This window comes from Diceros bicornis, assembly GCF_020826845.1.
Source record: "Diceros bicornis minor isolate mBicDic1 chromosome 30 unlocalized genomic scaffold, mDicBic1.mat.cur SUPER_30_unloc_3, whole genome shotgun sequence".
Lineage (NCBI taxonomy): Eukaryota > Metazoa > Chordata > Mammalia > Perissodactyla > Rhinocerotidae > Diceros > Diceros bicornis.
Window position 1 is genome coordinate 2323543 of NW_026690901.1, and position 25528 is coordinate 2349070.

Consider the following 25528-nt stretch of genomic DNA (forward strand, 5'->3'; position numbering starts at 1 on the left):
CGTTAGGCTGAGGGTTACTGTTAGGGTTAGGGTTAGGCTTATGTTTGGATTCCACTTAGGTCCAAGGTTTGTGTTCAGGTTAGGGTTTGTTTGAGGGTTAGTGTTAGTGTTAGGGTTAGAGTTCAGGTTACAGTTAGGTTTAGGTTTCAGGTTAGCATTAGGCTTGGGGTTGGGGTTAGGGCTAGGGTTATGGGTATTGTTAATGTTAGGGTTAGGGTACGGGCACCGGTTTTATTTAGGCTTAGTGTTAGTGTTAGTGTTTAGGGTTATGGTAGGATTAGTTTTAGTGTTAAGGTTATGCTTACGGTTTGGGTTCAGGTTACATTTAACGTTAGGGTGGGGTTATGCTTTCGGTTATGGTTACAATTTGGTTTGGGTTAGGGTAAGGCTTAGGGATAGGGTTCATGTTAGGGTTAGGGCTAGTGGTCGGGTTAGGGGTTGTTTGGGTTAGGTCTAGGGTTTGGTTTGGTTTAGTTCTAGGGTTAGAGTAAGTGCTCGGGTTAGGGTTAGATTAGGATTAGAGTTCTGGTTAGGGTAAGTATTTGGGTTTGGGTTCAGTTTAGGGTTAGCATTCAGGTTAGTGTTCGGGTTAGGGTTTGGGTACGTGTTAGGCTTAGGGTTATGATGTGGGTTAGTGTTGTGGTTCGTGTTAGTGTTAGGATTCATGTTCGAGTTTGAGTTATGGTTCGTGTTTGCGTCAGGGATACAGCTCTGGTTAGGGTTTGGGTTAGGTTTAGTGTTTGGTTTTGCGTTGGGTTTAGTGTGCGGCTTACTGTTAGTTTTAGGGTTTGTTTTAGGGTTAGGGATAAATTTAGTGTTATGTTTAGGTTTAGGGCCATTGCTAATGTTAGTGCTAAGGCTAGGGTTAGTTCTAGAGCTTGGTGAATGTTTACGGTTCGCTCTAGAGCCAGGGTTATGGTCAGGTCTAGGACTGGTTTAGGGTTAGGTCCAGAGCAAGGATTAGACTTGGTGTTACAATTAGGGTTAAGGTTATTGTTGGTTAGGGCTAAGGTTAGGGTTAGGGTAAATGTTAGGTTTATGGCCATTGCTAGGGTTAGTGCTAAAGTAAGCGTTAGATCTAGGGCTTGGTGAAGTTTCATGCTTCCTTCTCGAGCCAGGGTTAGGATGAGATCTAGGACTGGTTTAGGATTAGGTCCAGGGCAAAGAGTAGGCTTGGTGTTACAATTAGGGTTAGGCTTATTGTTGGTTAAGGCTAAGGTTAGTGTTAATGTTAGTGTAAATTTAGGGTCATTGCTAGGGTTAATGTTAAGGTTAGGGTTATGTCTAAGGCTTGGTCAAGCATTAAAGTGTGGGCTAGGGCTAGCGTCAGCGTCAGGTCTAAGACAATATGAGGGTTAGGATTAGGGTTAAGGTTATGTTTAGGGTGAGGTTTACCGTTTGGGTTAGGATTAGTGTTGCTTAGGGCTAGGGTAGGGTTACTCTTAGGGCTAGGGCTGGGTTATGATTAGATAGGGATGGGTTATGATTACATAGGGCTAGGATTAATGTTATGGTTATTATTAGTGTTAGGGGAGGTTGATTGAGTCAGGGATGGGGCTGGTTTTGAGGTTATGGCTAGGGGTAGGATTAGGATTAAGTCTGACGTTAGTGTTGAGTGTGCCTTAGAGTTAGGACAATGGAAAGGGTAGTAGTAGGCATAGGGCTTTGGTTTGGATAAGGAGGAGGGTTAGAGTGAGTGTTATGCTAGTGTTAGGGTTACTGTTAGGGCTGGGGCTAGGACTAGGGTTAAAGTTAGGGTTAGAGTTGGCTTAGGGTTACAGTTACACTGAGTGTTAGGGGTAGGCATACGATTAGGGTTAATGCTTGGGCTAGTGTTAGGGTTTGCGATAAGCTTAGGCTTACAGCTAAAGTTGGGTTCATCCTAGCTAAAGTTGAGTTCATCCTAACCCTAAAATTAAATCTAGCCATAAACTTAAAGAGAAACCTAACCCTAAATATAATAATGAAACCTAGCCTTAATCCCAGCCCTAACGATAACTCTTGCCATAACACTAACCCTAACACTACCCCCACACCTAACCTTAACCCTAACCCTACATGTAACCCAAGCGTAACCCTAACCCTAACCCTAACCCTAACCATTGCTGTAGCCCTAAACCAGTCCTAACGCAAAACCTAGCCCTATTTCTAATCCTATACCTACCGCTAAACCTAACCTTAACCGAAACTCAAACCACCTCCCCTATCACTAATAATAACCATAACACTAATCCTAGCCCTATCTAATCATAACCCAGCATTAGCTAATCATAACCCAGCCCTAGCTAATCATAACCCAGCCCTAGCCTTAAGAGTAACCCTACCCTAGCACTAAGCAACACTAACCCTGACCCAAACGGTAAACCTCACCCTAAACATAACCTTAACCCTAAACTTAACCCTCACATTGTCCTAGACCTGATGCTAATGCTAGCCCTAGCCCACACCTTAATGTTTTACCAAACCTTAGACATAACTCTAAACTTAACATTAACCCTAGTAATTGCCCTAACCCTTACACTAACCCTAACACTAACCTTAGCCGTAACCAACAATAAGTCTAACCCTAATTGTAACACCAAGCCTACTCTTTGCCCTGGACCTAACCCTAAACCAGTCCTAGACCTGACCCTAACCCTGGATCTAGAAGGAAACGTAAACCTTCACGAAGCCCTAGCTCTAACCCTTACCTTAGCATTAACACTAGCAATGGCCATAACTCTAACATTTACCCTAACCCTAACCTTAGCCCTAACCAACAATAACCCTAACCCTAATTGTAACACCAAGCCTACTGCTTGCCCTGGACACAACCCAAAATCAGTCCTAGACCTGACCCTAACCCTGGCTCTAGAACGAACCATAAAAATTCACCAAGCCCTAGAACTAATCCTAACCTTAGCACTAACACTAACAATGGCCCTAACCATAAACATCACACTAAATCTGTCCCTAAGCCTAACACAAACCCTAAAACTAACATTAACACGCACCCTAAGCCTAACACAACACCCAATTCTAAACCTAACCCAAACCCTAACCAGAAATGTATCCCTGACCCGAACATGAACCTTAACTTTAACCCAAACATGAACCCTAACACTAACCCGAACCACAACACTAACCCACACCATAACCCTAAGCCTAACACATACCCTAACCCTAACCCGAACACTAACTTGAATGCTAACCGTAAACTGAACCCAAACACAACACTAACACTAAGCCGAACTCTAATCCTAATCTAACCCTAACCCGAACACTTACTCTAACCCTAGAGCTAACCTTAAACCTAAACCAAACCCTAGCCCTAACCCACCAACCCCTAACCCGAGCACTAGCCCTAACCCTAACAGTAACCTTCACCCTAACACTATCCTGAAAACTAACACTAACCCTAACCACAAACCTAACCAGAACCCTAACCCTTACCCTAACCCAACCCGCCCGTAACCCTAAATCTAGCCTTAACTCTAAGCCTAATCATAAACCAAACTCTAGCAGTAATCCTAACCCTAACCCTAACCCAAACCCTAACTAACTCTAAACCTAACCCGAAACCAAACCCTAACCCTTATGCTAACACTAATCCAACCCAATCCTAATGCTAACCTTAGCCCTAACCCTAATTCTAACCCTAAACTGTACACTAACATGAAACCTATCGTTAACCGTAACCTGTAACCTGAACCTTAACCATGATACTAACATTAAACTAACTAGAACACTAGGTGTAACATTAAGTTGCACTCTAAACTTAACCTTGAGCGGAACCCTAAACCTAGCTCTAACCCTAAGCCAAACCCTAACCCAAATCCAGAATATAATCTTAAGCATAATCCCAAGCCTAACAATAACCCTAACCCTAACACTAAGCCTAACCATAACCCTAACCCTTACCCTAACCTAACCAAATCGTAACCCTAAACCTAGCCGTAACTCTAAGATTAACCATAACCCAAACCCTAGCAGTAACCCTAACCCGAACCCGACCCTAAATCTAAACCTAACCCGAACCCTAAACCTAACCCTAACCCTAATGCTAACACTAATCCAACCCAATCCTAACACTAACCTTAGCCCTAACCCTAATTCTAACACTAAACTGTGCACTAAAATGAAACCTAATGTTAACTGTAACCCGTACCTGAACCCTAACCATGATACTAAACCTAAACTTAACTAGAACACTAGCCTTAACACTAAGCTGCACTCTAAATTTAACCCTAAGCTGAACCCTAAACCTAAACCTAACCCTAAGCCTAACCCTAACCCGAATCCTAACCCTAATCCTAAACATAAACCCAACCTTAACTCTAACTCTAACACTAACTCTAACACTCAAACGAATCCTAACTCTAACCCAAACGCAACCCTAACTTGAAACGTAGTCACTACCCTAACACGAACCCTACCGCTAATCCTAACCCTAACCTGAACCCGAAAACTAACCCTGACCCTAATATGAACAATAATTCTAAACCTAAACCTAACCCTAACACTAACGCTAACATGAACCATAACCCTAACCATAAGCCAACCTAATCCTAACCCTAAGCCAAACCTTAACGATAACCATAACCCTAACCCAAAACTGAACCCTAAAACTAACACTACCCCTAAACCTAAGCTTAACCGAAACCCTAACCCTAAAATTAACCCGACCCTAACCTTAACTTTAATTCATGTTAGAACCCGAAACCATATCCAAACCCTAATACTAACCATAACCTCAACCTTAACCCTATCCCTAACACTAAACATAACCTAAAACCGACACTAACCCGAACCCAGGTCCTAACCCTAACCCAAACCCTAAGGCTAATCCTAACCCTAACCCGAACCTGAAAGCTAACCCTAACCCTAATCTGAACACTAACTCTAAGACTAAACATAACCCTAAGGCTAACATGAACCCTAACAGTAACCCTAACCCAACCCAACCCTAACCCTAAATCTAGCCCTAAGCATAAGCCTAACTCTAACCCAAACCCTAAACTGAACCACAAAAGTAACTCTAACCCAAAGCCTAATCCGACACTAAGTTTAAACCTAATCTTATCCCGACCCAAAACCAAAACCTAACCCTAATCCGAAGGCAAACCTCACAATAAACCTAAGCCTAAACCTCAGAGTAACCTTAATCCTAACCGTAATTCTAACATGAACATGAACCCGAAAGCTAACCCTAACCGAACCCTAGCCCTAACCCGAACCAGAACCCAACCCTACCACTAAAACTAACCCTAACACTAAGGTGAACACTAACCCTAACCCTAAGCCTAACCCTAAGCCTAACCATAACCCTAACCTTGACTCTAATCCCACCCTTAACCCTTTTTCTAAAACTAACATAAACCCAAAGTCTAATGCGACTGTAACCCTAACTCCACCGAGAACCCAAACCCTAACCCTAACCCTAAACCAAACACTAATCTCACCCTAAACGTTAACATAACCCTAACAGTAACCCTAATCCTAACCATGACAAAATAACAAAATATAACCCTAACCCTATCTGGAACATGAACCCGAAACCTAGCCCTAACTCTAACCCAAAAACAACCCTAATTTTACCTAACTCTAAACATAGCAGGAAAATTAACCCTAACCCTACCAGCAGCCCTAACCCGAACCGTAACCCTAAATATAACCCTAATCCTAGCCCAACTCTAACCTTAGCTCTCACCTGATCTTGAAACTGAACCCTAACCCTAACCGTAACTCGATCACTAGCCCTAACACTAAAAATAACATTAACCTAATCTGAACCCTATTGCTAACCCTAACCCCAACACGAACTCTAACCATAATTCTAACCCTAACCGAAACACTAATCCAAACCCAACCATAACCCTAACCCTAAATTGAACCCTAATGTTAACCCTAACCCTAATCCAAAACTAAAACCTAACACTAACCCTAACCATAATCTGAACTCAACCTTAACCCTAAACCTAAACCTAGCCCTATCTCTAAACGTAACCCTAACAAGAAACCTAATGCTAAAGCTAAGACTTTCCCGAACCCGAAACCTAATCATAACCCTAATCCTAATACTAACCCTAAACTTAAACCTAACCCGAACCCTAACCTGAATCCTAACCATAACAAGAACCCTAACACTAACCTGAAGCCTAACCCGACCATAACCCTGAACCTAAACCAATACCGAAACCAAACAATAACCCTGACCCTAACCCAAAAACTAACACTAACACTAATCCTAACTCTAACTCGAAATCTAATACTAACTCTAACACTAAACTGAACCCAACCACTGACCCTAATCATAACCCTAACAGTAACCCTAAATTCTAAACCAAACCCTACATGTAAAACAAACCCATACCAAGCCCAAACCCTAACCCTACCCAGAACCCTAACACTAACGCTAACGGTAACCCTAACCCCAACGGTAATAGTAACCCTAACAATAACCTGATCATACCCCAAAGCTAAACGGAACCATAACTCTAACCTGAAATCTAGAGAGGTCAGGGATCTCTCTCTCTCTCCATCTCTCTGGCTGTCACTGTGTCTCCCTCTCTCGGGGCCCTCAGGCGAGGAGGGGAGGCGCACCCTGCCCACCTCGCCTACTTCTCCCGTGGGCCACTCTTTGGCCTCTCCCGGAGCCCTGCGGCTTGAGTTCAACCACTCAGGCCAAGGGCACATGCACAGCAGTTGGGCCTCAGGCGTCCACTGTGAAGGCCCTGTCCACCAGTGAGGCTCAGACCAGGTGGGGAGCTCTCTTGTGCCGACCAGTTGAAGGTGAAGAAGGAACACCACCCTTCTTGACTTGACTTCAGCTGTTGTCTGCCTCCCATCCGACCACTTTCACTCAGCTCGCCGAATGCTTCCCTTCTTTGGAAGTGGTGGTCTGGCCCTGGTAGCCAAAGGCAGACTGGGGTGTGAGGTCAAGGCTCTGCTTGGCCCAGCTGCTTCATGCCGGGCCTTATTTCTCCCTGCAAATACAAAACCATGGCCTCACTCCACACCTGCACTTGTCGACTCCAGCCAGGTGGAGGAGAGGCTCTGTGGAGTCAGAAGGAGCGAAACAGGAATATGGCAAAGCAGTGAGTGTGGCCCCAGCAGGCTGCAGGCCCAGGGAGCTGGGGCCACACTGGGAAAGCCCTTCTAGTAACAGGTCCCAGGCTATTCTCTGGAGTCAGGAGGGCCTGGCCTTCCTAGTGCTCAGGCCATGGCTCTGGGGAGAAATCCACCATGAAGGGCACCAGTGAGGCCCTCTCCTTGAGGTGGCCAGTGCCAAGCCCAGGGCTTGGAAGGATGGCTCGGCTCGCCTGCTTTGTCCCAAGTTGACCGGCTGGTTGGCTAGCCCATACTCCTCGGCCAGGCCCCTTCCAAGGGGACAAGTTCTGGAGGAAAGAGCCCTGGGGCCTGCTGCCAAGTTTTCTGGGTTGTGTGTTAGACACTGTCAGAGATGGAAGCGGCCTTACTACTGGTGTGCCAGACCTGGGAATTGGCTGCCTCCCACACCCCGGTCCCTGAACTGCGTGGGCCTCCCAAGGGAGGATGATGGACTTGGCAGTGGCGAGAGGGTGGGGGCTGGCAGTAAGCATTTCCTGGGATGCCCTGGCAGATGGCCTCTGGGTAAGGGCTGTCCCTGGCCAGGTCTGAGGGAGGGACCTATCTCAAGGCTCTCAGTGGCAGAGAGAGAACTCCTTTCTGCCCTTTCCGTTATATTTCTTATGGTTGGCCAAATCATTAACAGGACAGGATAGCTGGAGAAAATAATCTCAAGCTTAATAACATGTGTAGATGGGAGAAACAAGGGAAACTGAGTCTCTCAACACAATGGCAGAGTTCTCCTCTTCAATACTATCTTCAGTTCAAGACAAAGGAGGATGTTGGGGGTGAGGTTTTCAGATTTGAGAGGGGAAGAAGACCATTCTTATGGATAGGGACATGGAAAGCTTTGAAAGATTTCCCCTGCTCTGGCATCAAGTCCCGAAGGGACAGCATGGAAGTGACAAGGAACCAACTTCTCTGTGGTGGGGCTGGCCCAGGGGCGGACATGGGGGTGGCGGGGGGAAGTGGGATGGTGTGTGAGTTGGCACCAGTGGTGGAGGCAGTGACTCATACTTCAGAGATCTCTCTCTCTGTTTCTCTGTGTATCTCTCTTTCTCCCTCAGGGATCTGAGGAGAGATGTGGACTCAACCTGCCCACCTTGCCTACCTCTCTCATGGGCCCATCTTTCTCTGGTCGCTCAGGGACCCCTGCGGGCTTGGGTTCAATGTGTCAGGTCAATGGCGCAGGCACGGCCACCAGGCCATGGGGGTCTTCATTGAATGCTTCACCAGCCTGCTGTTCTCTGACCAACTGGAGTGCTCTCTCGCACCTGCCACATACAGGTGAAGAAGGAAAGCTGTCTTTCTTGACTTGGCTTCAGCTGTTGTCTCCCTCCTATCACCCCACACCCACTCAGGTCACCAGCCGCTTCCCTTCTTTGGCAGTGGTAGTCTGGCCCTGGCTGCCAAGGCGGACTGGGGTGCGAGGTTAAGGCTTTGCCTCAGCCAGCTTCTTCGTCCTGGGCCTCATTTCTTCCTGGAATGACCAAACTAATGGCCTCACCCCACCCCTGTACTTTTCAACTCCAGCCAAGTAGAGGAAAGCCAATGTAGAGTCACAAGTGTGGAGACAGGCATATGGCAAGGCAGTGAGATTGGCCACAGCAGGACAGAGGTCTAAGGATCTGGGGCCACCCTTGGAGTGCCCTTCAGGCGACAGATCCCAGCCTCTTCTCTGGAGTAGTGAAGCCCTGGTCCTCCAAGTGCCCAAGGTATGGTTAACCCTAACCTTAACCCTAACCGAACCCCGAACCCAAATCCTATCCATAACTCAAACCTTAACCCTAACTCTAAAACTAACACTAACACTAACCCGGATGCTAATACTAAACCTAAAATGAACCCTAACCCTAACTACAATCCTATCTGAAACAAAACCCTAAATCTAAACTGAACCTGAAACCTAACCCTAACACTAAAGAAAGCCCAAACCATAACCTAAACCTAACACTGACCCGAACTACCCATAACTCCAAACTGAACCGAACTCTAACGATAAACCTAACCCTTACCAGAACCCCCACCATTAGCATAAACAGAACAGTAACACTAACCCATGCCTGCATGCTAATTCTAAACGGTACTGAAAACCTAACCCTAACCATAACTAGAGCCTGAATGCTAACTCTAAACTGAAACAGAACCCTAACCCAAACCATAAAGCTAATCTGAACAATAAGCCTGTCCCTAATACCTAACCCGAATGTAATCCTAACTGTAAACTTAAACTGAATCCTAACCCTAACACTAACACTAACACGAATACTATGCCTTGCCCTAAACAGAACCCTAATGTTAACTCTAACCCCAAAAGTAACACTAACCTGATCATATCACTAAACTTAAACTGAATCTGAACACTAACTTAAAATGTACCTGAATCCTAACCCTAACCCTAACCAGAACACTGACACCAACAATAAACCTAACCTTAATTCTAATCCTAACCCTAACACTAACCCTAACCCTAACCATAACATTAACGCGAATCATTAACCTATCCATAACCTGAGCTGTAAACCTAACCATAAGTCTAACCCTAAACCTGACCATAATGCTAAACCTAACCTGAATCCTAGTGCTAACCCTAACAAGAAGCCTAACACTAACCCTAAACCTAACCAGATCCCGAAACCGAACCCTAAGCCTAACCCTAACCCTAACCCTCATCTGAAAACTAACTATAACACTAAACCTATACCTAACCCAAACCATAAGCTTAACCAGAACCCTAACTCAAACCCACCCCTAGCTCTAACCCTGAACCCAAACCCAGAGTCTAACACTAAACGTAACTTGAGACCGAACCCTAACCTTAACCCTAACCTTATCCTTAAACCTAACCTAAACAACAACAGGAATGCTAACTCTCACCCACCTGAACACTAACAATAAAGATAACCCTAACCCAAACCCTAAACGGAACCCTAACCCTAACACTAACTTGCACCATAAACCTAACCATAACCGGTAACCTAAATCTAACCCGCACCCTAACCCTAAACTGCATTCGAGCACAATTACTAACCAGAACCCGAACCCTAACCCTAAGATACCTCTAACCTGAACCCTGGCTTAACCCTAAACCTAACCATAAACATAAAGCAAACACTAGCTCTAACCCAACTAAACTCTACCCGAACACTAACCCTAATCTAACCAGCACACTAACCCTACGCATAATGCTAACCCAAACCCTAACCTGAACCAGATGATAACCTTAACCCAAAACATGACCCCATTCTACTGTTAAATGTAACCCAAACCCAAACCCGAGCTATAACCCTAACACTAATCCTAATCCTAACGTGAACCCTAACCTTAACCCGAGGCCTAATCCTACCCTAACTCTAACCCTAACCTGAATCACGAGCCCGAACTGGAACCAGAACTGCAATCAGACCACTAACTCTAACCCTACACCTAACCATAACCCTAAGCCAAAACCGAAACATAACACTTGCACTAACCCTAACCTTAAGAGTAACCCTAAAACTAACCCTAACCCTAACCCTAGCCTGAAAACTAACACTAACCCTAACCCTAATATAACCCAACCCTAAACCTAGCCATAAACCTTAGCCTAACCATAACCCAAACCATAGCAGTAACCCTATCACTAATTCGAACCCCAACCCTAACCCTAAAACTTCCTAGATCCCCAAAACGAAGCTTAACCCCAACCCTAGCCCAAGCACTAACCCGAACACTAATCATAAACCTAACCCTAAACCCTAAGACTAACCTTAAGCCTAAAGAAAACTGGTGCTGGCCCTAACCCTAACACTGACCAAAGTCCTAACCCTAGCTTTAACCACAACCCCAACACTAAACCCTAACCTGAACCCTAATCCAGACCCTAAACTGAACCCTAATACTAACACTAACACGAACCCTAACCTTAAAACTAACTGTAACCCAAACAGAGCCTAGGCGTAACCCTAACAGTAACCCTAACCCTAACCATAACCCTGTCCTGAAACCTAACACTAATCCTAACCCTAAACCTAACCCTAACCTGAACCCTAACCCTAAACCTAACCGGAACCCAACCATAAACATAAACCTAACCCTAACAGTAACCATATCCCTAACCCTAACCCGAACCCGCACCCAACTCTAACACTAACCCTAAGCCTAACCCTAACACTAACTCGTACCAGAACACTAACCCTAACCCTAAACTTAACCCGTACCCTAACCCTAATCCTAACCTGCAGCGTAACCCGATCCTAACCCTAAACATAACCAATCCCTAACCTGAAACCTAACCCTCACGCTAGTCCAAACACTAACCCTAAAACTAAACTTAACCTTATACCTAAACCTAACCCAAACTGTAACGCTTACCCTAACACGAAACATAATCCAAAGCCTAACCTGATGTTGAATCATAAAACTAACCCTGACTCTTACTCTAACACTTACTCTAACTCTAAACCTAACCTGTACCCTAAACCTAACACAAACCCTAACTGTAACCTTAACCCTAACCATAATCCTCACCTGAAACCTAAACTTAGAGGTAAACATAAACCTAATCCGAACTCTAACCCTAACCCAAAACCAAACCTAAACCGAACTCTAGCCCTAACACTAACCTGAATACTGTCGCTATCCCTAACCCTAACCAAAAACTGAAACCTAACCATGACACAAACACTAACCCAAACCCTATCCATAACCCTAACCCAACCAAACCCTAAGAGTAAACCCAGCCCTAACCCTAAGCCTAACCCTAACTCGAACTCTAACAGCAACCCAAACACTAACCCAAATCATAACCCTAACATGAACCCTAACCCTAACCTAAACTTGAACCCTAATGCTATCCGTAACCCAACCCAACGCTAACCCTAACCCTAACCCTAGCGCTAACCCGAAGCCTAACCCTAACTCAAACCCTAACACTAACCCTAATCCTAACCCAAACCTGAACCCTAACCCTAACCCAGTCCTACCCCAAACCCTAACCCTAGCACTAAACCAAAGCCTAATCCTAACCCCATCCCTAATAGTAACCTGAAACCAAACTCTAACCCTAACCCTCACCCTAACCTTTAACTAAACAGAACCCAAAACCTAACCCTGATACGAAGCCGAACCCGACAATAACTGAAACCCTAACACAATCCAGAACCCGAACCCTAACCCTAACCCTAATCCGAACACTAACCTCTCACTAAATGTAACACTAACAATAACTGTAACCCTAATCCTAACACTAAACATAACCCAAAACGTAGCACTAACCCTAACCCGAACAAGAACTTGAACCCTAAACCTAACCTGAACCCCAGATGTAACCCTAACCAGAACCCAACCTTAACCCTAGAGCTAACCATTATCCTAGCACGAATATTAACTCTAACACTATCAGAAACCCTAACCTGAACCGTAACCCTAACACTAACTGGACTCCTCTCCCGAAACTAACCCAACCCTAAGATGAACTTGAAGCTGAACCCTAACCCTAACACTAACCTGAACACTAACTCTAACACTAACCCGATCCCGAACCCTAACCCTAATGTGAACACTAACGCTAATGCTAATCCGAACACGAACCAGACCCCTAACCATATCCCGAACCCTATCGCTAACCCAAGCACGAACCCAACCATACCCCTAAACCTAACCCGAACCCTAACCCTAACTCGTAAAGTAAACCGATCCCTAAGCCTAACCCTAACCTGAAGACCGACTCGACACTAACCCTAACACTAACACTAACTGTAACTCTAACACTAACCAGACCACTAAACCTAACCCTAATCTGAACCATAACACGAAGCTTAAACTAAAACTAAACCGACCACTGACCTGAAGGCTAACTCTAACCCTAAACCTAAACCAGAACAGTACACGAACCCTAACTCCAACCTAACCAGAACCCTAACCCTAATCCTAACCCCAACCCAAACACTAACCCTAAACTAAACCCTAACCTGAACCATAACACTAACCCTAACCTGAACCCTAACAATAACCCGAATGTTAACCCTAATGGGAAGGCAACGATAACCTTAATTCTTAGCAACCAGTAACACTTACCATAAGTCTAACCATAACTCAATCCTGAACCCTAACTCTAACCCTCACCCAAAGCCTAACCCGACCCGAACACTAACCAGAATCCCAAGCTTAACCTTAATGCCAATCTTAAATGTAGCCCTAACCATGAACCAGCCTGAACTCTAACCCGCACCCTGACCCTAACCGTAAGCGGAACCAAACCATAACCCTAACACTAACCCTAACAGTAACCCTAACCCTAACCCAAACCCGAAAGCTAACCCTAAACCTAAGCCTGACCCTAACCCTAGCCCTAACCCTAACCCTAAACATAAATCTCTAAATCATGTGAGTGAGATTGTCTCTCAAGGCCCTTCATGGGCCTGTGTAAACCTGCTTTTGCAAGGCGATCCTTTTGCACTGGAAGGAAAGGATATCTGGCAAGATGTTTTTTCCAGGAATGGGTGTTATATATAGTTTAACTCAGCTTCAGTAGTGATTGCCACTCAGATAGAAAGATGTTTCTTTCCATCTACTTACAAGCCGAGATAAGAAAGTGCCTCCCTAAGACATGTGTGTGAAATCCTCTCTCAAGGCCCTCCATGGCCCTGTGTACAACCTGGTTTTGGATGGTGATCTTTAGGAGCTAGAAGAAAGGGAGATTGGGCACCAAGTTGTTTCCAGGAATGGGTCTTATACATAGTTTAACTCAGCTGTAGTAATGATTGCCACTCACAAACAAAGATGTTTCTAACCATCTACTTCCAACCCAGGATAAGAAATTCCATTCTCTAAGGCATTTGAGAGTGATCATGTGTCAAGGCCCTACACGGCCCTGTTTCCATACCTGCTTTGGGAAAGTGATCCTTTGGAGCTGGAAGGAGGGAGATCGGGCACATAGTAATTTCCAGGAATGGGAGTTATACTTAGTTTAGCTCAGCTGTAGTAATGCCTGCCACTCAGATACAAACATGCTTCTAGCCATCTACTTAGAATGTAGTATGAGAAAACACGCTCTCAATGGCTTGTGAGTGAGATGCTGTCACAAGACAATACACAGTCCTGTTTCCAAACCTGCTTTGATAAGGCGATCCTTAGGAGCTGGAAGGAAGGGAGATTGGGTACTAAGTCATTTCCATGAATGGGTGTTATACTTAGTTTAGCTCAGCTTTAGCAATTCTTGCCACTCAGATACAAACATGTTCCTAATCATCTACTTAGAATCCGCTATCATTAAGTGTACTCTCTATGGCTTGTGAGTCAGAGTGTCTCAAAGCACTACATGGTCCTCGTTCCATACCTTCCTTGGGAAGGCGATCCTCATGTACCCGAAGGAAGGGATATTGGGCCTGAACTTCGTTCCAGGAACTGGTGTTATCCATAGTTTTACTCAGCTGTAGTAGTGATGCCACTCAGATGGAAAGATGTTTCTTACCATCTACTTACAAACCGGGATAAGAAAGTTCCTTCTCTAAGGCATGTGCGTGATGTTCTCTCTCAAGGCCCTACATGGCCCTGTGCAAAACCTGCTTTAGGAAGGCGATCCTTGGGAGCTGGAAGGAAGACAGATTGGGCATGAAGTTACTATCAAGAATGGTTGTAATACATAGTTCAATTCAGCTGTAGTAATGAATGCCTCTCAGATACCAAGGTGTTTCATACCGTCTACATTCAAACCCGGAAAAGAAATTGTGTTCTCCAAGGCATTTGAGAGTGATCCTGCCTCAAGGCCCTACATGGCCCTGTTTACAAGCCTGCTTTTGGAAGGAGATCTGTAGCAGCTGGAAGGAAGGGAGATTGGGCATGAAGTCATGTCCAGAAGCAGGTGCTATACATAGGTTATTTCAGTTGTACTAACGATTACCACTCATATAGCTACTCGTTCCTAGACTGTTACTTACAAGGTGGTTCAGAAAGTGCCTTATCAAAGGAGTATGAGATTCGTTCTCAGGGCACAAAATGGCATTATGCTCCAAACCGGGTTCAGGTTTTTCACCATTACAAGATGGAAAGAAGAGAGGTTAGGCACAAATTCATTTCCAGGAATGGGCGTTACACATACTTTTGCTAAGCTATAGGAATGATTGCCACTCATATACAAACTTGTTCATGGACTTCTACTTAGAAGTCTGCATTAGAAATTTCCTTCTCAAAGGAATGTGAGATTAATTCTCAGGTCCAGAAATGGCATTATTTTCCAAATTATGTTCCTGGGTGAGCAAAGTGATGCTTACAACATGGGAGGAAGAGAGATTATGCACAAAATTGTTTCAGGGATTAGGTGTTATACACCTTTTAACTCCGCTTTAATAATGATTGTCACTCATTTACAAACTTGTTCCTGCATATCTACATATAGGCTGGGATTAGAAAGTGCCTTCTCATAGGAAAGTGAGATACCTTCTCAGGGTCCGAATGCCAATATGTTCCAAAACATTTAGGTTGGTGATGCTTACGAGCTGGAAGGAAGAGAGATTGGGCACCAAGTTATTTTCAAGAATAGGTGATATATATTTCATCTCTGCTGTAGTAATGATTGCCACTCACATTCAAACTTGCTCCTAGACATTTACTTACAAGCCAGGATCAGAAATTGCCTTCTCAAAGAAATGTAAGATTCGTTCTCAATGGCCGAATTGGCATTATTTACCAAACCTCGTTTTGGGTTGTGATCCTTACGTGATTGAAGGAAGCGAGATAAGGCACAAAGTTATTTCCATGAATGGGTGTTATACAAAATATAACTCACCTCTACTAATGATTGAAACTCATATAGCAACATTTTCCTAGACATCTACTTAGAAGCCAGGATTGGAAAGAGCCTTCTCAAGGGAATGTGAGTTTTGTTGTCCAGGTGCAAAATGACAGTATCTTCGAAATTTGGTTTAGGTTTCTGATCTTTATGAGATGGAAGGAAGAGAGATTAGGCACAAAGTTACTTCCAGGAATGGGTGTTATGTGAAGTTCACCTCAACTGTAGTAATGATTGCCAATCATACACAAACTTGTTCCTAGACATCTACGTAAAAGCCAGGATCAGAACATTCCTTCTGAAAGCAATGTGAGACTCCTTCTTAAGGACTGACATGGCATTATGGTCCATCTGGATAGATGGAGGAAGAGAAATTAGGCACAAAGTGATTTCCAGGAATGGGTGTTATACCAAGTTTGTCAGCTGTAGTAATGACAGACACGCCTATACAGACTTGTTCCTAGATGTCTACTTAGAAGCTGGTATCAGAGAGTGTGTTCTCAAAAGAATGTGAGATTCCTTCTAAAGGCCTGAGAGGACACTATGTTCCAAACCTGGTTGACGAAGGTTCCTAGATGTCTACTTAGAAGCTGGTATCAGAGAGTGTGTTCTCAAAAGAATGTGAGATTCCTTCTAAAGACCTGAGAGGACACTATGTTCCAAACCTGGTCCTTATGAGCCATAATGAAGAGAGTTTAGGCATGAAGTTATTTCCAGGAATGACTGTTATACATACTTTAGCTCCTGTCATCATGATTGCCACTCATATGCAAACTTGTTCATAGAAATCTACATACAGGTCGGGAACACAAAGGTCCTTCGCAAAGGAATGTGACATTACTTCTCAGGGCCCCAAACCGCAATATCTCCCCAACCTGGCTTAGGTTTGTGATCCTTACTGGAAAGAAGGAAGAGAGATTGGGCACAATGACATTTCCATGAATGAGTTTTCTACATAGATTAACTCAGGTGTAGTAATGATTGCCACTCAAATACAAACTTGTTCCTAGACATCTACATCACCCCAGGATCAGAAAGTGACTTCTCAAAGGAATGTGATATTCCTTCTGAAGGCCTGAAGAAATATGTTCCAAACTTGGCGAGGAAGGTGGTACTTACAAGCTGGAAGTAAGAGAGATTGAGCATGAAGTTTTTTTACAGGAATTGATGTTATTCATAGAATGGCTCAGTTGAACTAACGATTACCACTTATATAGAAGCTTGTTCCTGGACATATACTTAGAAGCAGTGATCAGAAAGTGCCTTCTTAAAGGAAAATGAGATTCCTTCTCAAGGCCGGAAATGGCAATATGTTCCAAACGTGGTTGAGGAAAGTGGGCCTTATGATCCGGAAGGAAGAGAGACCGGCACGAAGTTATTTTCAGGAATAGGTGTTATTCATAGTTCAGCTCAGTTGTAGTAGTGATTCCACTCATATACTAACTTGTTTCTAGGGATCTACTTAGAAGTTGGGATCAGAAAGTTCATTCTCAAGGTAACGTGGGATTCCTTCTCAAGGCCCGACATGGTATTACATTCAAAACCTTGCTTAGGAATGTAATCCTTTAGAGCTGGAAGGAAGAGAGATGGGGTAGGAAGTTATTTTAAGGAATGGTTCTTACACATAGTTTAGCTCAGCTGTAGTAATGATTGCCACGCATTTAGAAACTCGTTACTAGACTTTTACTAACAAGCCGGGATCAGAAATTGCTTTCTCAAAGAAGTGTGAGATTTGTTCTCAAGGACCTGAAATGGCATTATGTTCCAAACCTGATTTAGGTTTGTGATCCTTACGAGATGGAAGGAAGAGAGAAGCACAGCTCTATTAGTGATTGCCACTTACATACAAACTTGATCCTAGAGGTCTACGTGCAGGCTGTGATCAGAAACTGCTGTCTCAAAGGAATGTGAGATTTCTTCTCGAGGTCTGAAATGGCAATATGTTCCCAACTTGGTTGAGGAAGGTCTTCATTACGAGCTGGAAGGAAGATAGATTGGGCATGAAGTTATTTGCAGGATTGGGTGTTATTCAAAGAATAGTTCAATTGTAGTAATGATTGCCACTTATATAGAATCTTGTCCTGGACATCTACTTAGAAGAAGGGATTAGAAAGTGCCTTCAAAGTAGTGTGAGATTCATTCTCAAGGCCTGAAATGGCATGATGCATGAAACTTGGTTTATATTTGTGATCCTTATGAGATTGAAGGAGGAGAGATGAGGCAAAAACTATTACCAGGAATGGTTGTTATAGACAGTTAAGCTCAGATCTAGTAATGATTAACACTCATATACATACTTATTCCTAGACATCAACATTCTGGATAGGATCAGAATGTGCCTTCTCAAAGGAATATGAGATTCCATCTCAAGGAGTGACATGGCAATATGTTCCAAACCTGGTTTAGCTTTGTGATCCTTATGAGTTGGAAGGAAGAGAGATGAGGCACAAAGTTATTTTCAGGAATGGGTATTATACACAGCTTAGCTCAGCTGTCGTAACGCTTGCCACTCATATACAAATTGTTCTTAGACATCTACATCCACTCTGGGATCAGAAAGTGCCTTCTCAAAGGAATGCGAGAATGCTTCTCAGGACCCAACAAGGCAATATGGTCCAAAACTGGTTTAGTTTAGTGATGCTTAGTGCTAGAAGGAAGAGAGTTTTTACATGAAGTTATTTTGAGGAATGTGTATTATAAATCATTTTATTCAGCTGTAGTACTGATTAATGCTCCAATATAAACTTGTTCCTAGACATCTACTTACAAGAAGTTATCAATAAGTGTCTTCACAAAGGAATGTGAGATTTGCTCTCAGTGACCAAAATAGCATTATGTTCTAAACCTGGTTTAGGAAGGTGATTCTCACGAGCTGAAAGGAAGAGCGAGTGATCACAAAGATACTTCCAGGGATGGGTATTTTATACATATGACCTCAGCTATAGTGATGATTGCCACTCAAATACTAACTTGTTCCTGGACGTCTACTTACATTATGGGACGAGAAATTGCCTTCTCAAAGGAATGAGATATTTCCTCCTAAGGCTCGAAACCACAATATATTCAAAACCTGTTTTAGGAATGTAAACCATCAGAGCTGGAAGGAAGAGAGATTGGGCATGAAGATAGTTCCAGAAATGGGTGTTAGCCATAGATAAGCTCAGCTGTATTAATGATTGCCGCTCATATACAAAGTCGTTTCTAGACATTTGCATACAAGCCTGGGTCAGAAAGTGCCCTCTCAAAGGAATATGAGATTCAATCTCAAGGCCTGAAACTGCATTCTGTTATATACCTATTTTAGGTTTCTGATCTTTACGAGATGGAAGGACGAGAGAGTGGGCATGAAGTTATTTCCAACGATGGGTGTTATACATAGTTCAGCTAAGTTCCAGTAATCATTAAAATTCAATTACTAACTTGTTCCTAGAGCTCTACTTAGAACCTGGGATCAGAAATATCCAAGGAATGTGATATTCCTTCTCAAAGCCTGAAATGGCAATATGTCCCCAACCTGGTTAAGAAAGGTGGACCTCATTTGCTGGAAGGAAGAGAGACAGGGCACGAAGTTATTTCCTTAGTTGTTACTGGCAAAAGTGCCTGAGCAGTGGTATTTTGTCTTTCCATTGAGAAGGCAGCCTCAGTGCAGGCAACGAACCAAAAGGAAGAAAAGTAACTTTCCATTATGACCATCAAAAACTAAATGGAAATGTTTTTCTCCACTGAGTATGTTCATTAGATGGATACTATAGATATTCTCTCCCAGCTGCAGTTTAAAGTTTAAAAGCTCTCAGGGTTAGATGCTCCTTAAATGTACTTGCAAGCAGAATTAAGCAAGAACTTGCTGGCATTACATGGGAGAGTATTCTTTTATTTGTGTGAGGAAGATAAGCACTGAGGTAACATCCGATGCTGATCCTCCTCTTTTTTGCTGAGGAAGTTTGGCCCTGAGCTAACATCTGTGCCCATGTTCCTCTAATTTTTATGGGACGCCACCACAGCATGTCCTGGCAAGCAGTGCGTTGGTGCGTGCCCAGGGTTGGGAAACTGAAAACCCCAGGACACCAATGTGGATCGTGCACACGAAACTGTTTGCGCCACCGGGCAGGCCCCAGGGAGAAAATTCTTAAGTAAAAGTCATTAACAGCAATGTTGGGAGAGGCAATTTTCAGGATAGTCCTCTACAGATGCAAGCAAGATTTTGCTCCAGACTGGCCTTTCATTTTACTGATGCTATAGATACTATCTCCCAGGTGTACTGAAATTTTAAATCCTCTCATATGAAGACGTTACTTACGCTTATTTGGTACTTGTGTTAAACAAAAGTGTTCGTCATGATACGCCAGTGAGACCCTGAATGTAGTTTGAACTGCAGTGTATTCAAATTCTCAAGATGATCCTAAACAGCTACAAGGAGGAGTTTCTCTGAAGAGTCAACTGTCATTAAATGGATGGTAAGGATAATCTGCACCACCTGAAGTGATAGCTCTCCTAGTAAGATGATCTTGAAAACTACTGGCAAACTTGGTTGCTTAGTGGTGTTTTGTCATTCCATTGGGAAGACAGCCTCAGTGCAGGCAATGAACGGCAAAGAGGATAAGGTACTGAACCACATCGTCCAAAAATCTACATGGAAGAGTTTTTTTGCACAGCGTACCTTCATGTACTGGATGTTATGGATATTGTGTCCCAGCTGCGGTGGGAAGTTTAAAAGTTCTCAGAGGCAGATCCTGTGGAAAGCTACTTGCAATCTGAGTTCAACAAGGTCTTTCTTTCATTAAATGGGGAGAGAATTACTAAGTGAATGTTGTTAACTGCAAGGATGCAAAGGAAATTTTCAGGATAGTCCTATACAGATATTAGCAAGAAATTTTCTCTACAATGAACTGTCATTTTATGTATGTTATAGATACTCCCATCTGTACTGAAACTTTATAACCTCTCATATGAAGGTATTCCTAACAGATATTTGAAACCTGTGTTAAACAATAGTGTTGATAATGATATGATAGTGAGACCCTGAAGGTAGACTGAACTACAATGTTTTTAATGTCACTCATGAGTATGATTCTAAACAGAGACATGTAAAGATATTCTTCACCCGGTACTTTCGTTGAAAGGATGTGATAGAGTTTCTTCCCCGGTTGTGGTGACAATTTTAACATCTCATAGGAATGTGCTCCTAGCAGCAACTGGCAAAGTAGGTTTACAGTGATGTTTTGTCTTTACGTTGGGGAGGAAGCCTGAGTGCAGGCAGTGAACTGCAGAGATGAAAAGGTACTTTGCAAGATGATCTTAAAAAGCTAAAATGTTGTATGTTCCTCCACAGAGTACTTACATGGAATGTATGGTATAGATATTCTGTCCCAGCTGCAGTGGAATGTTTAAAATCTCACAGAGGCAGATCTGCTGAAAGCCACTTGCCATCTGAGTTCATCAAGATCTTTCTTGCCTTACCTGGGAGCGAATTCCTAAGTGCAGGTCGTTAACTGCAATGGTGGAAAAGGCAATTTTCAGGATAATACTATACAGATACAACCAAGAGATTTTCTCCACACTGAACTCTCATTTTATGGATGTTATACATACTCTCTCCAGATGTACTGAAAATTTAAAAGCTCTCATATGAAGATGTTACTAACAGATATTGGCAACCTGTGTTAAGAAATATTGTTCATTATGATATGCTAATGATACCCTAAATGCAGGCTGAACTGCAGTGGGTTTAAAGTGATTCATGAAAATAATCCTAAGCAGGTAGGAAAACAGGTTATCTTCACGGTATACTTTCATTGAATGGATTTCATAGATCTTCTTTCCGAGGTGTGTTGATAAGTTGAAACTCTCATAGGAAGGAGTTCCTAACAGCTACTGGCAGAGTAGCTTTAGCAGTAGTGTTTTCTCTTTAAATCAGGGAGGAAACGTGAGTGCAGGCAATGAAATGCAAAGATGAAAATGCAATTGACAATATGATCTGATGAAGCTAAAAGCGAGTCTTTTCCTCCACATGGTACTTACATGGAATGGATATTATAGATAAGTATTCCCAGCTGCAGTGGAAATTTTAAAAGCTCTCAGAGGAAGATCATTCTTAAGGGACCTTGCAAGCTGAGTTCAACAAACGTTTTCTTGCTTTACTTTGGAAAGAGAACTGAGTGAAGGCCATTAAATGCAATGAGGGAAAAGGCAATTTGCATGATGAACCTACACATACACGAATGAGATTTTTACCAAAATTGTCTTTCATATTATGGATGTTATAGATACTCTATCCCAGCAGTACTGAAGTTTTAAAACCTTTAAGATAAAGATGTTGCTTTCAGATATTGGCCACCTGTCTTAAACACTATAGTTCATCATGATATGCTAGTGGGACCCTGACTAGAGTTTGAACTGCAGTCTATTAAAAGTCTCTTCTCAAGATGACCCTTAACAGCCACAAGCTGGAGTTTCTCTGAAGCGTCAACTTTCTTTCAGTTGATCATAACAATAATATGCACCACCTGTAGTGATCGTTCAAACGCTCTCCAAGAAGATGCTCTGATGGCTACTGGCAAAGGTCTTTGAGCAGTAGTGTTTTGTATTTCCATCGGGAAGGGAGGCTCAGTGCAGGCAATGAACGACAAAGAGGAAAAAGCACTTTACAATATGATCCTAGAAAGCTAAAAGGAAGCACTTTTCTCCACAGGGTACATTCCTGAAATGGATGTTATTGATATTCTCTCCCCACTGCAGTGAAAAGTTTAAAAGCTCTCAGAGGGAGAGCCTCCTTAAAGATACTTCCAAGCTGAGTTCAGGAAACCTTTTTTACCTGACTTGGGAGAAAGAGCACGGATGAAGGTTATTTACTGCAATGTTGGAAAAGGCAATTTTCAGAATAGTCCTATACAGATACACCCCAAAGATTTTCTCCACACCTGAATTTCAATTGATGAATGTTATAGATACACTTTGCCAGCTGTACTGACATTTGAAAACCATTGATATGAAGATGTTACTTACAGATATTGACCAACTGTGATAAGCAATAGTGTTCATCATGATACGTTACTGAGAACCTGAAGGCAGACTGAACTGCAGTGTAGTCCAAGTCTCTTCTCAAGATGATCCCAAACAGCTGTAAGCAGAGTTTCTCTGAAGAGTCCGCTTTCGTTGAACGTAGGGTAATGATAATCTGCACCACATGTAGTGATAGTTTGAAAGCTCTCCTAGAAGTGTTTCAAAGAGTTACTGGTAAACTTCCTTGAGCAGTGGTATTTTGTCTTTCGTGTGGGAAGGAAGCCTCAGTGCAGGACATGAACTACAAAGAGGAAAAGGCACTTTACTATGTGATCCAAAAAACTAAAAGGAAGACTTTTTCACCACACAGTATGTTCATGGAATGGATGTCAAAGATATTCTCTCCCAGCTACAATAGAAAGTTTAAAAGCTCTCAGAGGAAGGTGCTCTTTAAAGATACTTGCAAGCAAGTTCAGCAAGGACTTTCTGGCATTACAAGGAGAGAATTCCTATGTGTAGGTTGTTAACAGCAATGATGTAAAAGGCAATTTTTAGGGTAATCCTACACAGATATAAACAAGAGATTGTCTCCAAAGTGGAATTTCATTTTATGCATGTTACATATATTGTCTCCCAGTTGTACTGAAATTTTAAAACCTCTCCAATGAGGATGTTACTAACAGATATTCGTCACCTGTGTTAAGCAGTAGTGTTCGTCATGACATGCTAGTGACACCCTGAACGCAGATTGAACTGCAGTGTATTTGAAGTCACTTATGAAGATGACCCTAAACAGTTATAAGCAGAAGTTATCTTCACGGTGTACTTTCATTAAATGGATGTGATAGAGCTTTTTTCTGAACTGTGGTGAAAAGTGTAAACTCTCATGGGAGGGTGTTCCTAATCGCTACTGGCAGAGTAGGTTTAGCAGTGGTGTTTTTTCTTTACATGGGGAGGAAGCCTGAGGGCAGGCAATGAAATTCAAAGATGAGAATGCAATTGACAATATGATCCAAAGAAGTTAAAAGCAAGTGTTTTCCTCCACAGAGTACTTACATGGAATGGATGTAATGAATAGGTTCTCCTAGCTGCAGTGAAAAGTTTACAAGCTCTCAGAGGAAGATCGTCCTTAAAGATTCCTGCAAGACGAGGTAAGAAACACTTTCTTGCATTACATGGGATAGAGAACTTGAGCGAAGGTCGTTAACTGCAGTGATCTAAAGGCAATATGCAGGCTGATCCCATAAAAAGACAAGCCACAGATTTTCTGCATATTTCACTTTCATTTTACGGATGTTAGAGATACCCTTTCCCAGCTGTACCGAAATTTTAAAGCATCTCAGATGAAGATGTTACTTACAGATACAGTCCACATGTGTTAAGCCATAAAGTTTGTCATGATATGTTCATGAGTGCCTGAACGTGGATTGAACTGTAGTGTATTAAATATCTCCTCTGAAGATGATCCTAAACAGCTACTATCAGGATTTTCTCTGAAGATTCAACTTGAATGGACTGGATGTTAAATATAATCAGCAAAACCTGTAGAAATACTTTGAAATCTCTCATACGAAGATGTCCCTTACAGCTACTGGCAAAATTGGTTGAGCAGTGGTGTTTTGTCTCTATATAGTGAAGGAAACATCATTACAGGCAATGAACAGCAAAGAGGAAAAGGCAATTTACCATATGATCCTAATACCTAAAAGGTGGACTTTTTCTGCACAAAGTATGTTCACGGAATGGATGTTGGAGATAGTCTCTCCCAGATGCAGTGAAATGTGTAATAGATCTCAGAGGAAAATCCTCCTCAGAGATACTTGCATGCTGGGTTCAGCAAACATTTTCTTGCATGTCTTGGGAGAGAGAGCCTGAGTGAATGTCGTTAACTGCAAAGAGGGAAAAGGCAATTTGCAAGAAGATTCTATATAGATGCAAGGATGAGATTTTCTCCACACTTGACTTTCATTTTACGGATGTTATAGATACTCTCCTCTAGCTGCATTGAAACTGAAAAACCTCACATATGAAGATGTAACCTATGGTATTGGCCACCTGTGTTAATCAACAGTGTTCATCATAATATGCTACTCAGACCCCGAATGCAGATTGAACTGCAGTAATTAAAACTTTTCTCAAGATGATCCTAAACACCTAAAAACAGGAGTTGCTTTGAACAGTCAACTTTTATTGAATGGATGGTAATGATCATCTGCACCACCTGTAGTGATAGTTGGAAAGCTATCATAGGACGTTGTTCCTAACAGCTACTTTCAAACTTGTTTGAGCAGTGGTGAGTTGTCTTTCAGTTGGGAAGGGAGCCTAAGTGCAGGCAATGAGCGACAAAGAGGAAAAGGCACTTTAACATATCCTAAAATGCTAACTTTAAGAGTTTCTCACCACAGAGTAGGTTCATGGAATGTATGTTAGAGTAATACTCGCCCCACTGCAGTGGAAAGTTTAAAGGCTCTCAGAGACAGATTCTCCTGTAAAGTACTTGGAAGAAGAGGTCAGCAAGAACTTTCTTGCTTTGCATGGGGAGGAATTCCTGATTGAAGGTGGTTAACTGCAATGTGTGATAAAGGCAATTATCAGGATAGTCGTACACAGATAGAAGCAATGGATTTTATAGATACTGGACTTTCGTTTTATGGATGTTATAGATACAGTTTC